Source organism: Eretmochelys imbricata, chromosome 24 (genome assembly GCF_965152235.1).
Source record: "Eretmochelys imbricata isolate rEreImb1 chromosome 24, rEreImb1.hap1, whole genome shotgun sequence".
In the NCBI taxonomy this organism is placed as follows: domain Eukaryota; kingdom Metazoa; phylum Chordata; order Testudines; family Cheloniidae; genus Eretmochelys; species Eretmochelys imbricata.
In genome coordinates this window covers 7046989-7061377 of record NC_135595.1, presented here as the reverse complement: position 1 = coordinate 7061377, position 14389 = coordinate 7046989, and the positions used below count along the sequence as shown (strand labels likewise).

General features: G+C 48.2%; 1 long non-coding RNA gene and 1 pseudogene across 1 annotated transcript; both read right to left on the bottom strand.

Annotated features, from left to right (window-relative positions):
• Window positions 1-6046: 6046 nt before the first annotated feature.
• On the bottom strand, window positions 6047-7639 carry LOC144279905 (immunoglobulin kappa light chain-like; annotated as a pseudogene).
• A 1066-nt stretch (window positions 7640-8705) lies between these two features.
• LOC144279567 (uncharacterized) lies at window positions 8706-13843 on the bottom strand. Its single transcript, XR_013348684.1, has 3 exons — window positions 13813-13843; window positions 9620-9696; window positions 8706-8808 (listed from the first exon to the last, which is right to left on the bottom strand). It is a non-coding gene; the product is annotated as an uncharacterized LOC144279567 (long non-coding RNA).
• Between the last annotated feature and the right edge of the window lie 546 nt (window positions 13844-14389).

The window sequence follows — 14389 nt, the reverse complement described above, 5'->3', positions numbered from 1 at the left end:
TCCAGCCCCAGCCCCTGGCTCTGCCCCCAGCCCAGCTCTGGGCTCCTCCAGCTCCAGCCCCCGCCTCTGCCCCCAGCCCAGCTCCGGGCTCCTCCAGCTCCAGCCCCCAGCTCTGCCCCCAGCCCAGCTCCGGGCTCCTCCAGCTCCAGCCCCCGCCTCTGCCCCCAGCCCAGCTCCGGGCTCCTCCAGCTCGAGCCCTGGCTCTGCCCCCAGCCCAGCTCCGGGCTCCTCCAGCCCCAGCCCCTGGCTCTGCCCCCAGCCCAGCTCTGGGCTCCTCCAGCTCCAGCCCCCGCCTCTGCCCCCAGCCCAGCTCCGGGCTCCTCCAGCCCCAGCCCCTGGCTCTGCCCCCAGCCCAGCTCTGGGTCCTCCAGCTCCAGCCCCCGCCTCTGCCGCCAGCCCAGCTCTGGGCTCCTCCAGCCCCAGCCCCTGGCTCTGCCCCCAGCCCAGCTCTGGGCTCCTCCAGCTCCAGCCCCTGGCTCTGCCCCCAGCCCAGCTCTGGGCTCCTCCAGCTCCAGCCCCCGCCTCTGCCCCCAGCCCAGCTCTGGGTCCTCCAGCTCCAGCCCCCGCCTCTGCCCCCAGCCCAGCTCCGGGCTCCTCCAGCTCGAGCCCTGGCTCTGCCCCCAGCCCAGCTCTGGGTCCTCCAGCTCCAGCCCCCGCCTCTGCCCCCAGCCCAGCTCCGGGCTCCTCCAGCTCGAGCCCTGGCTCTGCCCCCAGCCCAGCTCCGGGCTCCTCCAGCCCCAGCCCCTGGCTCTGCCCCCAGCCCAGCTCTGGGCTCCTCCAGCTCCAGCCCCCGCCTCTGCCCCCAGCCCAGCTCTGGGCTCCTCCAGCTCCAGCCCCCGCCTCTGCCCCCAGCCCAGCTCTGGGTCCTCCAGCTCCAGCCCCTGGCTCTGCCCCCAGCCCAGCTCCGGGCTCCTCCAGCTCCAGCCCCCGACTCTGCCCCCAGCCCAGCTCTGGGCTCCTCCAGCTCCAGCCCCCGCCTCTGCCCCCAGCCCAGCTCCGGGCTCCTCCAGCTCGAGCCCTGGCTCTGCCCCCAGCCCAGCTCCGGGCTCCTCCAGCTCCAGCCCCTGGCTCTGCCCCCAGCCCAGCTCTGGGCTCCTCCAGCTCCAGCCCCCGCCTCTGCCCCCAGCCCAGCTCCGGGCTCCTCCAGCCCCAGCCCCTGGCTCTGCCCCCAGCCCAGCTCTGGGTCCTCCAGCTCCAGCCCCTGGCTCTGCCCCCAGCCCAGCTCCGGGCTCCTCCAGCTCCAGCCCCCGCCTCTGCCGCCAGCCCAGCTCTGGGCTCCTCCAGCCCCAGCCCCTGGCTCTGCCCCCAGCCCAGCTCTGGGCTCCTCCAGCTCCAGCCCCTGGCTCTGCCCCCAGCCCAGCTCCGGGCTCCTCCAGCTCCAGCCCCTGGCTCTGCCCCCAGCCCAGCTCCGGGCTCCTCCAGCTCCAGCCCCCGCCTCTGCCCCCAGCCCAGCTCCGGGCTCCTCCAGCTCGAGCCCCTGACTCTGCCCCCAGCCCAGCTCTGGGCTCCTCCAGCTCCAGCCCCCGCCTCTGCCCCCAGCCCAGCTCCGGGCTCCTCCAGCTCGAGCCCTGGCTCTGCCCCCAGCCCAGCTCCGGGCTCCTCCAGCTCGAGCCCCCAGCTCTGCCCCCAGCCCAGCTCTGGGCTCCTCCAGCTCCAGCCCCCGCCTCTGCCCCCAGCCCAGCTCCGGGCTCCTCCAGCTCCAGCCCCTGGCTCTGCCCCCAGCCCAGCTCTGGGTCCTCCAGCTCCAGCCCCCGCCTCTGCCCCCAGCCCAGCTCCGGGCTCCTCCAGCTCCAGCCCCTGGCTCTGCCCCCAGCCCAGCTCCGGGCTCCTCCAGCTCGAGCCCCTGACTCTGCCCCCAGCCCAGCTCCGGGCTCCTCCAGCTCCAGCCCCTGGCTCTGCCCCCAGCCCAGCTCCGGGCTCCTCCAGCTCCAGCCCCTGGCTCTGCCCCCAGCCCAGCTCCGGGCTCCTCCAGCTCCAGCCCCTGGCTCTGCCCCCAGCCCAGCTCCGGGCTCCTCCAGCTCGAGCCCCCGCCTCTGCCCCCAGCCCAGCTCTGGGCTCCTCCAGCCCCAGCCCCTGACTCTGCCCCCAGCCCAGCTCCGGGCTCCTCCAGCTCCAGCCCCCGCCTCTGCCCCCAGCCCAGCTCCGGGCTCCTCCAGCTCCAGCCCCCGCCTCTGCCCCCAGCCCAGCTCCGGGCTCCTCCAGCTCCAGCCCCTGGCTCTGCCCCCAGCCCAGCTCCGGGCTCCTCCAGCTCCAGCCCCTGGCTCTGCCCCCAGCCCAGCTCTGGGCTCCTCCAGCTCCAGCCCCTGACTCTGCCCCCAGCCCAGCTCTGGGCTCCTCCAGCTCCAGCCCCCGCCTCTGCCGCCAGCCCAGCTCCGGGCTCCTCCAGCTCCAGCCCCCGCCTCTGCCCCCAGCCCAGCTCCGGGCTCCTCCAGCTCCAGCCCCTGACTCTACCGTCAGAACCACAGTAAGTGTCAGGAAGGGGCCAGCAGCCCCCTCACAGGCATGACAATGTCTTTCCTATCGCAGCAGGAAATCTGTCACCTCCACGGGTGTGGTTCTTTCTGTGACTTCCTGCTGTTTATACTCTAGATGGACAAGTCAGGTTACTTTCGAGTTATATTTTGCAGCTGAGCCACAGGCAGCAGCCATGAAGAGCAGAAGCAGTAACAACAATCCAACAGCTTTTACATAAAAACACCACCTTACAAAATGGCTGCCGTCGTCGAGGTCGGCAGTGAACCAGCTGTGAGTTTCCAGGCTCGGATCCCAGTGTGGGTTATGATTTTTCTCTTCCATCAGCCACTGCATCCTGATCTGGTTGTGATTCCTTGACTGAAACTTCACTTGGGCATAAACCCTTTGACCCTGTTTGACAACATTTCGTACCATTAGTTACCTCCATGCAAGGTCAGATAACTGTTTGAGTTTGACACAGGTGGTTTCAAACAGGTTACTAAGCTTTACTGAATGCTCCTCTTGAAAACGGTGTACATTATTAGCACACAAACGATTGTGGAAACCTTGCTTTGAGAGTTCAGCACATAGCTGAAAAAAGAGTTTAGGATTCAGAGAGTTTTTAATGCACCTTTTAACTCCTCTGAGGCTGCAGTTCTCCCTCCTTTACCGTATTCCCAAAACAGACAGAATGGGCCAAATTCATCCAGGGTGTAAATCCAGCTCCAGGAGAATTATAGTGGCGAATGGTCTGCGTCCTGAATTCACTCCTTTTGCACAACCAGCAAACAGTAGTGTTATACTAAGAGGTACTTGTGACAGCTTGGATTACAAACCTCTGCGATTAGGTGTGAAAGCACCCTTCAATTAATGTAGCTCTTGGACTGAATTAATCAGAATGCCCCCACCTACGGCAAAAGGGAGTTATGAAACCACACTGACTAAGTGGGCAGAGGGGGTTTGCTGAGTATTGCTTGTGTGGGGTGTGTGCAGGGAAAACACACAGACACTGAGAACAGACAAGAACAGAGAGGCAGAGGCAAAGAGCAGGAAAGCCAGGCAGGAGCCTGTGAGTAGCATGATCCTGGAAAAAGCTAGAGAGAGAGATATTTTGGGCCCAGTGTTGGCTGAAGAGGCTTGGGGATGTTAGCTAAGAAACTTCCCCTTTTGTTTTTGGTTCCTCATGCATTTGAGAAGCAGGACTTTGATGCAATCTTGTTTATTTACAAGGAATGAACAAAGAAAACAGGAGAGTCCATCAATTTCTAGTTCCAGCTGGAGCCCGAAGGCCCTGAAATTTGACTGGCCACTTGAGTCAAAGAGTGGCAACAGGCCCGTTAGCGCAACTACTTCACCCCCTACATGTGTTTTCTGACCAATTTACACCCAGAGCCAGATTATCCTGCCACTTCACGGGGAGCTGTGCATGGGGTAATCAGGCTCCTGCTGTGTAATTTACATGACTGTTTACATCAACTGAATTTGCCCAGAGATTCCCATGGGAGTTTCACCTGCTTGTTTCAGGTGGAAATTGGCCCTGGGTGATAAAGCAAACGATGACTGATATAAAGAGTGTGTCAGTCCTCAGATGCAATAGTGACTCCCTGGCTGAATATAGGGCTTTTCTCTACCAAAGAGTTACTGAGCAGCGGAAGGAATACATGTTCAGCAAGGCCAAGCAGAAGGGACTGAAAGAACTGTTTTCAGTTTGTGTCTGTGTGAGAAGTCAGCCCAAATATTAATAGGGCTGCTGAGCCTATCGGTCTGTCCATCTAGAATGGACTGTGATGTGTTGATTACCTGGACTGGAACAGCCGTGAATCCAAGCCAGACTCAGAGACACCATCAACCCCACCAGGAAAACTGCCACCACATGGTGCAATATCTGCAGTATACACCAGCCGGGATGGACTGTGGAGGAAGCAGACTCCAGTGGATCATCAGGAGCTGGGGTAGTCATGTTTGCACCGTTTCATTAAACCAGTGGTTCTCAAACTGGGGATCGTCACCCCTCAGGGGGTCGTGAGGTTGTTACCTGGGGGGTCACAAGCTGTCAGCCTCCACCCCAAGCCCTGTTTCACCTCCAGCATTTATAATAGAGTTAAATATAAAAAAAGTGTTTTTAATTCATAAGAGGGGGTCGCACTCAGAGGCTTGCTGTATGAAAGGGGTCATCACCACAAAAGTTTAAGAACCACTGCGTTAAACCCTTTGGCTTAATTTACAAACCTGGTTCCATTGAAGTGAATGGGATTTTTGCCATTGCCTTCAGTAGGGCCAGGATTCCACCAATGTAGTTGACAAGTCATAGGATCATAGCAATGTAGGGCTGGAAGGGACCTCGAGAAGACCTAAAATCCAGGAGCCTGTGCTGAGGCAGGACAAAGCAAACCTAGACCGTGCTTGACAGGTGTTTGTCCAACCTGTTATTAAAAACCTCCAGTGATGGGGATTCCACAGCCTCTCTAGGTAGCATGTTCAAGTTCTTAACTACACCAGAACCTCAAAGTTAAAAACATCTTCATGCAGTCTCGAAGATAATCACTAATGACATTGCATCAGCTACTTCCTCAAGTATTCTAGGTGTGGAAGGGTGGAGTGTTGTTGCTGTCACACTCAAGGCTGCTGAGCTGTTACAACTTCTCAGTGCTCCTGTCCCTGGAGCTCTGGTGTTATCAGCACCAGCAGAGAGCGCAGCCTGTTAATGCAGCAGACCTCGACATTGCTCAGAGGGGAAGACTACAAGCACAGCTCTTGGGTTGGTGACAAAGGCACTCAGCCAAGTTTATTGCCCTCAAGTCACAGTCCTAATGATTCCCACAAGTACATTAACCAGTGAGTGCCCCCTAGCAAGGAGCGGCTCAGTCAGCAGTGGGAATTTCTGCTGTCCCCTCAGCCACACAAAGGATTAAGGCAAGGTCCCCCAAAATTTATAGACTAAGACAAACAACCGGGATAAGCAACTTTCGTACCACCTTATGTGTCTCATGACATCTGTTTGTTACCTCCCCTTGAATCTTGTTCCTAATATCTCGGACAAAACATCCTTATTCATTATTCTGTCAAACCATCTTATCTTGTACTGGATTAGGGTGGATCTGTACTAGCCTTCTGGAATGAATTTATGTAAATATCTAGTGCCTAGTACTTCCTAGGAGTTCCTATGTTTTAGGAACTTTGCCAAGTTCATGTACTGGACAGTGAACTTGTAAGCATCTGCTTTAATACATGGCCTGACTTTGGTTCACAGCCTCTAGTTCAGGCCTCAGGTCTTGCATCAGCCCCAGTGCTCCAGGCTGTCTCTCTCTCTAACACACTAGGGTGAATTTCATCAGGCCCCTCTGACTTAAATACATACAATTTATCTAAATATTCTTTAACCTGTTCTTTCCCTATTCTGGCCTGAGATCCTTCCTCCTTTTTGTTAATATTGATTGTGTTAAGCAACTGGTTACAATTAACCTTTCCAGTGAAGACTGAAGCAAAAAATGCATTAAACACTTCAGCCTTCTCTCTGTGTCATCCGTTATTTACTCGCCTTGCAGGTTAAGTAAAGTCGTAGTTTCTTTTAGTTCCAGAAGCAAATATAAAATCACTCACGTTCAAAATACCTGGCACTTTTCTTAACACTGCTGCCAGAAGAGTTGAATTTGACTTCACATGTGAAAATTTTCACACTGGTCCAGGTGTCTTTTGGGATGCTAAGGTGACTTATGAGCATTAAGGAGCCATCCTTTGCTTTCAGTGATCGCATTAGCGCCTGTTCTTGCAGATCCCCAGAAACATTCCAGGAAATTTGGACTGGGTTGGAGACTCCGTGGACAATGCAAGCCAGATCAACCGTCCCAGTGGAAATGAGGCTGTGGGGAGATGGAACCAGAAGCAAAACCCAGCTGTTGCTGGTGTAGCTGTCTGAGCAGAATAAAGCAGAGAATTTATTGTTCCATCCTACGTCTGACTCACAACAGATCTGCCGGCTGTTTATTATCTAATTAAGGGCACCAATTTTACTTTCTTACAATTGTACACTTCCACTGAAGTCAATATAATTACACTAGTGTAACAGACTGGCCGTTAGGAATGTTAATCTCATGAGATGGGGGTTCGTTCAAAGTAAAAAATTCTGCAGAAGGAAAAGAATAATTGTTACTAAATGCATTTGTGGCTGTTAGGTCAAAAACAATCTGGCAGCAATAAATAATGATGAGGGTAAAACTAAAGTGCTTTGGGATCTACTGGTGAAAAGCATGAGGTCTGAAAGAAGTGGGTTTATTATTATTATTCAGGAGCTTTTTTTCTTAACAAAATCTGTCATCTTTAACCATTAAAGGAAAAAAATTTAATTGAGTCCCCTAAAAATGCAGAATCTGCTTCTTAGCAGCTCCATTTAGTTATTATTTTTCAGCTTAGTTTCTCCTTTTCAACCATTTCAGCTTTGAAAGTTGTACCATGTTCCATTTTCCTGGTTTTTTTTAACATCTCTGCATTGTTAATCACTTTTCCCCTTGAGTTATACCTTTATCTTTCCTTACCTCCAACAATCAGTGTGGTTCCATTGTTGAAAATCAGATAGCTGCTGGATTAAACTGCACAGTAATAGTCACCAGACTCCTTCTGCTGAACATTGTAGATTTCCAGTGTCATGCCGCGTGTCTCGGGTTTGCAAGCAAACTTACTTACATTTTGATCATTTAAGCACTTCTTGATGCAGGTGGGCCCCTCACCTTCTCTTCTCCTGTACCAATAAACCGAAATGCCACCTCCTTCCAGTTTTTCTTTGGAAGAACAGGGGATCTTTGTCATAGCACTAATTTCGACAAACAGGAATTGCTGGGTCGGGTACAGAGACAACTGTGCTCCCAACACTGCAGAAATAAGACAGATAATGTCATTATAGTCAGCTTTCATTGGATCCCTCTCTGCCATAGACGAATGGGATAGTTCAAAAATAAAACTGATTTAGTCTGATAATACTTATGCTCTGTAAAAGTGGCTGCAGTGTGACTGCTAGAAACCATGCTAAAGCTAGGACAAGTGAATGGAAGTGCACCTAAAATGAAGCAAAACTCTGCTAAGCTACCACAAAAGTCCACATCCTCTTGCACTGGCTATTTTCTCAATGCTGTTCAGTAACACAAGGAGTTTTACCCATGGAAGAGAAAATCAGATACTTGGCAAAGAGCATGTTTGTGGAAAACACAACGAAAGTCTGATACGCTGCTTCAGTGAAGGGTCATTTCTGATGAAGAACACAGCCCAGGAGAGTGTGCTGTGGTGTAGATGGATATCAACTGACTGGGGGGGGAGGGGGGAGGGGAGGGGAGAGGAGTGGGGAGGAACCCACAAGGGATGCTGACTGTTGATGAATTAATATCAGACCCTGATATACTATAGGGTACATTTTCAAAAGCACCTAAGTTGCATTGATTTTCTACGGTATTTTTTGCCCTTAAGTCTGATGCCTTTGAAAATTTGGCTCATAATGATTATGAGTAAGTATAAATACCCAAATATAGGACAACACAGAAGAAAATATTCTACCACATACAGCATGCAGTGTTGGTTTCTAAAGGGTCTGAATAGTGTGCAGTGTTGGTTAATGTGCCACTGTTGCATGGTACAATGCATCCAGCACATGGTATGAAAAACCGAGGGAGTTAATTCCTGCACCCACCCATCCTTCTGCTGTATTTACTGATAGCAACAATGACGATCTGGATCGATAGACGGTAATGATCTTCTGGAGGCCAAGCTTGGAGGACTTTATTTACCATTTAAATCACCAAAGTGAAAGCTGCAGCTTCTTTCAGAAATGACAGAACTGACGCCTCCTTTTATGTGTTCCCAGACTATGGGAGAGGTTGGACCACCAGTCTCCTTACTCTCCAGGTTGGATCCCGTCCTGCAACCTGTGCACATCCAGAACACCCACTGGGGCATGGCTCCGCGTAGGACTGGGCCTTTTTGGCATCACATTTACAAGGCTGTAGAGGTGTCATGGGCTTTATGAGAACCTGCTATGCCACCTATGCCATGGCACATGGCCTGACTGAGGTGCATAGTGGGCAGGACTCGGTCCTGGAGTGCCCCCTGGCAGTCCATTGTAGAATCACGGTTGCATTCCTGCCTCAGTTTCTTGTACTCCATTCTGGGATGGAAGCTGTATTCACTCAGCCTTCCTCTGAGTCTCCAGCCGGGTTGCTCTCCTTCAGGGGTTATACGGGACCTCACCCCACAGTTCTGCTGGTCCTGGGTGGGTCTCCAGTCAGCAGTCCCAGGAATCTAGCCCTTGCCTTAGGGCTTCTCCTACCCCTGTTTCTGGTGGGGCCCTTTTACAGGTTTCTTCAGTCCCTTCTTCAGCAGGTAGAAGCAAAGGAAATTAAAGCAGGAACAAAAAGTAAAATTAGTGCTGCCACCCAGGTCTGGTGTCTCATCAGTCTTTACCCCCTTCCAAGAGGGGATGGCAGGGGAACCCAGGCCTGCTCTTTCCTCTGGGTCCCAGACCAGGAATCCTATGTTAGGCAGTCAAAAAGACTTATTTTTGTTTAACTCTCCGGCTGCCTCCCTGGGCTGCTTCCTACGTCTATGCCTGACAGGTATTGGCAGGGAATTCATTTGCCTGGGCAGCTTTTTCCCATCTGACCCTGTGGAGCTCCTCCCCTGTCCCTCTCCAGGTACATCTACGCTGCGATAAAAAACCTGCGGCGCCAAGTCTCAGAACTAGGGTCAACTGACACGGGCTTGCAGGGCTCACGCTGTGAGGCTATACAATCTCAGTATAGATGCTCAGGCTGGAGCCAGGCTCTGAGACCCTGCAAGAAAGGAAGGTCTCAGAGCCCGAGCCCTGCAACCCTGTGTCAGCTGACCTGGATCAGTCATGCAGTGTAGACATACCCAGAATCTCTTTGGCAGCTGCCCCATTCCATCTGGGATGCAGCTTTTTATCCCAGCTGTTAAACCTGCCATTTAGCTGCAGCTGGGGAAGTGATTGCTTCCTGTCTTAACCCTTTAGAGTCTGCTGTCTTCTAGGATCTATACATCCCATCACAGGGAGGATATAATGCCTCTGCCTGTTATCTGGCTCTTCCATTACTATTGATCTTCTTTCTCGCTATCTCCTCCTTATTTGTGCCATGACATTTAGTTTGTTGCTTGTTTAACCCACCTCTTGTTTCCACTGTCTGTCCCAAAACCAGGGGAGGTGGTGAACATGTGGGTCACTACAGCCAGTTAGTTCATCATCTGAAAGAAAGGGTGAAACTCAAAGTGGAAAAGGGCATTTCTCACAACTGGTGCTACTCAGGCATATTGAATTAGTGAGGAGCCCAGCAGGGCCTTGAGGCTGATAGGAGATTTTCTATCACAACCGTTTTCAGTGAAAAAGTGGGATCTGAAACAAAATGAATTTTTTTTGCTGAAAAAATATCTGCTTTCCTCAGAAAATTTTGACTATTTGTTGAAAACCCAAAAAACAAAAAGTTTTAGTTTTTTTCCTACAAAACGTCAAAAATTTCTTTGTAAAAATCACCCCAGTTTCTGACCAGTTCTTCTCTGCAGCACTTGGACAAAAGGCAGGCAGATGCCCATGCTGCAAGGAAAGGTCAACCCCTCTGTCTGTCATCTAAGGCTAAATCAAATTCATTCTATAAAAAGTTGGACCCCCACTTTACAACTATATGTTACATTGAGCGGGAGCTTTCACGGGAAGGTCATTGTTCGAAATGGTTTAAAGAGGCTTTCTGGGTAACATTAGTAAGACTTATATGAATTATTTAAATGAGTTACATTCAGTTGATGGTGAGAGATATGTAAACAATTTTCACTAAATTAGAGCTAAACACAAACTGAAACGCCCCTGAGGTTTGATAACCTTTGGTGAAGTTGAGAAAATTGTTTCCTGTCTCTCTGCTCTGAGATGAAAACAAAAATAGATAATCCATGCAGAGAGTCACAGTATTTCTGGCCAGACTCAAACAAGGAGCGGAAAGTCTCTTGGGATCATATGTTTGGGTCAGAGTTTTCAGCCCTATTTCCAAACTCAGGGCTAGAGCCTGTTGCTTCATTAGGCAAAATTCCCATTGATGTAGGTGGAAGTTTTGCCTGAGTGAGGACTGCAGAATCACAACCCAAAGCATTTCAGACAGATACATATCCCAGCTAATCCTCCAAAGTTCTTAAGGTTCAGTTGTCACTATTGGGGAAAATGCCATAGGGCAGTGGTTCTCAACCAGGGGTACGTGTATCCCTGGGGGTACGCAGAGGTCTACCAGGGGGTACATCAACTTACCTAGGTATTTGCCTAGTTTTACAACAGGCTACATAAAAAGCACTAGCAAAGTTAGTATAAACTAAAATTTCATAGAGACAATGACTTGTTTATACTGCTTTCTATACTATACACTGACATGTACATACAAGATTTATATTCCAATTGATTTATTTTATAATTATACGGTAAAAATGAGAAAGTCCGCAATTTTTCAGTACTAGTGTGCTGTGACACTTGTGTATTTTTATGTCTGATTGTGTAAGCAAGTAGCTTTTGAGTGAGGAGAAACTTGGGGGTATGCAAGACAAATCAGACTCCTGAAAGGGCTACAGTAGCCTGGAAAGGCTGAGAGCCACTACCATAGGGGACAGAGAATGCAAAGAGTATTGTACCATATTGTGCTATCTTCTCATGGAAGATATGGCCCACTGAGCCCTCATAAATACAATCTTAGGCAAATACTTATGCCAGGGCTTTACTTTATTCCCTTTAGGAGTTCCATTGAAATCAATGGGATTACTCCTGGGAATACAGTTAGCACATGTCTGCAGGACTAGGGCCACAGATCTACAAATGCTTCGTAACATCTTTTTGTGCAGATGGGCTAAGATGATCTTCAGAAGATAAGAGAGAGAGAAAAATAAGGAGATATATTTAGATCTACATTACAAAAACATGTACGCTATTTTTTTCCCCTGTGGTTCAGTGAGCGAGGAAGTTCATTAGCGAAGGCTGGTTCTTTTGTGGTGAAACCGTTAGACAACAAGTGATTACAGACAACAAGAAAATAAAGTGTTTTGCTCTCTGACAAACAAAACAAGAGTGGCAAAAGTAGTGAGTTGACACTGACCACAGGCAGATGCAAATAACCCAGCAACCAGCTCTGAGCTTTTGCAAATGATTTTGATGCTCACAACACAGATACCCTGTTCCCTCCAAAAAAGCCCAACTAAACAAACAAGCAAAGCGAAAAGCCCAGCTAACTGTAAAAAACGAAAACGAATAACTAGACAAAGAACCCCCGCCACCCCCCGCAAGCCGTCAAAACATCACCCTGCAAAATATTAGCCTAACTAAATAAACAAACCAAAAATAATAAAATAATAAAATCTAAAAAATTAAAAACAAAATCCCAGCCCTAACTTCAGTTTTTATCCCCAGTAGGGAGGAGAGCCAGAGACTTCTTAAAGCCCACTAGAGACTCTGCTATTGCTATTACTTTTATATGACAGGTACTCAGATACAGCAGTTTTGGGTGACATGATAAACCCTGGAGATAGACGACTGATCTATGTTAAAAATACTCAAAGTTCTAGACTGCAGCCTGTCATCAATTTTTATGCTACAGGGATATGCACTTCAAAGAGAGTCCCAAATGCAGGTGGGTCGATGGACATGGAGAGCCTCATATATGCATTTTTCAAATGTAAAAGAAAAGAGATGTCGAATGAATCCTTCTCTTTCCTGTAAGGTGCTCTTTGGGAATGAGAGTATATTTATTAGCTGCAGCAAACACTCTGGCTAATTGAAAACACAACAATGCTTTCTGTTTGGCTGAGATAATCTGAATCATCTTCTAACAAAGGGGTTTTGCATAGTAAATTCCTGTGTATCAACTTGAAGAAGGGACTCCTAAAAGTTCAGATATCCCAGACTCCCTTTCTAAAATTGGTTAGAACAGCTTAGACTCTGGGTTAGGGGCTTTTTATCATAGAAATAAAAATCTAATGCCTACAGTAGCTTTAAACTTTGTCTTAACATTTAACATCCACTGGACTTTCATTAGTGAAGATCAGTTTTATAGTGAATGTATATAAAAGAAATGCAACTGGGTGAAATACTCTCCATGTCCTTTAATTAAATTAATAGGGACCAAGCAAATAAACAGTAGCCATACAACACTCCATGGTTTTGTTGCAGTTTTTTAAAAGTTGAGGATTTTTATTTTAAATACAAATAAGTAAATTTAGTAGCAATGAAAGGAGAAAATGAGGAACAGTTAAGGCATAATCAATGGCATTGCAATCTTCTCCCATACAGCTCTACTGAGATGCCTGAATTGCTTCTCTGTTACAATTATAGCATGGATTATTGACTCGATTCACAGGAATTTCATATGGGCATGTCAGCATCACATAATTAACATACCTGTATCATAAATACCTATAGTACTATAGAAGTAACAAATAAAATAATAATAGGATAAACGTCATTAGGATGAAGTGTGTCTCAGCATTCTCTAACTTTTGGTGTTTAGGGCTGCTGGTCCATATCCCCTTGGGATGGAATTCAATGTACAGGTGGTTGGCTAGATGAGAAAAGTTTTGAAATTAATTTTACAAAACATTTAGATTGCTTTAGCCTATTTTTGATCAGGAGATTGGCAAATATGTTAAATTCTCAGGTTTCACAGTAGCAGCCGCATTAAAAAAGAAAAGGAGTACTTGTGGCACCTTAGAGACTAACCAATTTATTTGATGCATCCGATGAAGTGAGCTGTAGCTCACAAAAGCTTATGCTCAAATAAATTTGTTAAATTCTCAGGATGTCGTGTGTTTTTTTAAGCCATCCACACACTATCAAATAGCTGCATTAAAAAAAAAAAGAATATTGAAGCCAAGTGATTCATTTCCAATTAGACTGATCACATTTATAACATGTAAAATGCACCAGGTGTTTTTAAAATTTAAACTTTCCTATTAACCATCCACAGCTACTTCCGATAACATTTTACATTTCTAAGCACCATGACAAATGCAACAGACAAGCTTCAGGTCGTAGCTGTCTTCTCCTAAATTTCATGGATGTTGAAATAGCCTGAGTCTCATATATGGGACACAGGCTAGTGAGGTCCGTGTGGCTGCTTGTGCCATAGTGTATTAAACTTCCCTTGAGCTAGGCATCAATGAGACATGATTTCCAGGTGTTTTTTTAGAATATTCAAATATGTAAGATGACCATGTTTCCAAATACATGAGTGAAAAGGGTTTACAAGAAAGGAATTGGAATGTCTCCATGGGTATTTCAGTTCTTTTTTCTTTCTAGCTCATTTTGAATGTTATTGCAAAGAACATGCATTAGGCACATACCTGTGTGACCCACAATTAGGTTATGTCTCAAAGATCTCAACTGGAATAACCGTATGCTTCCATTTTCTAGACCCATCCATTCCTTTCCCACAGGATCTCTTCCAAAAAGGTTTATTTCATCTGCAATAATAATTAAACAAACAAGCTAATGTATTTTTGTCCATTTCCCACACTTCCATAGTGCATGACAACCCTCTTCAATGATTTCCCATATTCTGTGTTATAATATCAGGGGGAATCTTCAAAGCCACAGTGATGCACCTTATTCTCTTTCTACTGGGGCTAACATCCCCCAAATACGTATGAATGTCTGAAACGCTGAAGCACAGAAAATAATCCACATAAGTTTCAGTCCAAAGAAGGGCTTGTCCCATCCATCCAGATATGAGAAGAAAGATTCCTTTTAAAATACACACTCTACTGTCAAACAGTCACACCTGGAATTTGTTGCGTGATGAATTTTAGAGGCAGCTGAATATTATTCCCCAGGTTTGCCCTGCTGGCTGTCAGAATAAGATTTTGAATGCGGTTATTCATATCTCCTGGCCCTCTCCTTTGTCACACATGTTGCCCCCAC